Raw genomic sequence first — 861 nt, 5'->3', positions numbered from 1 at the left:
GACAGTATGGTATGCCTACAGCGTGGGGAAGAAACGGGTAGCTGCAAATTACAAACAAACGTGTTGTGCTTCGTCCACGCATTAGACCGCGCCCAGCTTCGCTGTCATCCCTCTCCGTTGATTGAGAGAGGTGATCAGTGCATTGAAATTGATATGATGCATCTCCGAAAATTTCTATTTTCTGGAGGCCAGGGTTTTATGGGTGCGTTGGAAATTGGCCTGCACAAAGGAAGGAGCACGTCTGATCACGTCTTTGCGGTGTGTTCACCAGCACCGCCTCACATATTATGGGAAGCCGCAGTACCGCACTTCTGGGCCATTTGAATGTAAAAATCATGTAAAGTGGTAAAATCAAAGCTTTTACAGAAACTTTGATTTTACCACTTTACATGATTTTTACATGAGCCTCTTACCGTAGTGTGTTCAAAAATATATTACCTTGTGTCTGGCACATTATAGCCAAATTTGGCTGCTCCGCCAATAAAATTCAAATTCATTCACTCATTTGAATGTGCGTGCGTTTTGTGGGGGCCCTGCCAGTGGTCAACCGGCCGGCTTTGGATAGGCCATAAAGGCAGAATACAAAATTGTTTTAGGAAAAAAATTGTGTTCTCTTAGGAACGCTGCCGTTTTTGTGGCAAACTTCCAACAACAAAGGTAAATATCGAGAGAACACAGATGTAGGAGCAGCGACTCGCCAGCCAATTATTTTTTCGCCATGCCTTTATGGCGTCAGGGGATCTTGTTTCTGTGATTCGCGGCGCCGACCACAAGAGAAATTATTGAGTGATTGTAATGGCGCCTCCAGTTCTGTTTTATCGTATCACTTCAATGCTAACGTAGAGTTAACGGGGTGATAAG

Source organism: Haemaphysalis longicornis, unplaced genomic scaffold, assembly GCF_048455015.1.
Source record: "Haemaphysalis longicornis isolate Haplotype H1 unplaced genomic scaffold, Haemaphysalis longicornis Haplotype H1 scaffold_7, whole genome shotgun sequence".
Lineage (NCBI taxonomy): Eukaryota > Metazoa > Arthropoda > Arachnida > Ixodida > Ixodidae > Haemaphysalis > Haemaphysalis longicornis.
The sequence above is the reverse complement of the archived record's forward strand: the minus strand, read 5'-3'. Positions refer to the sequence as shown.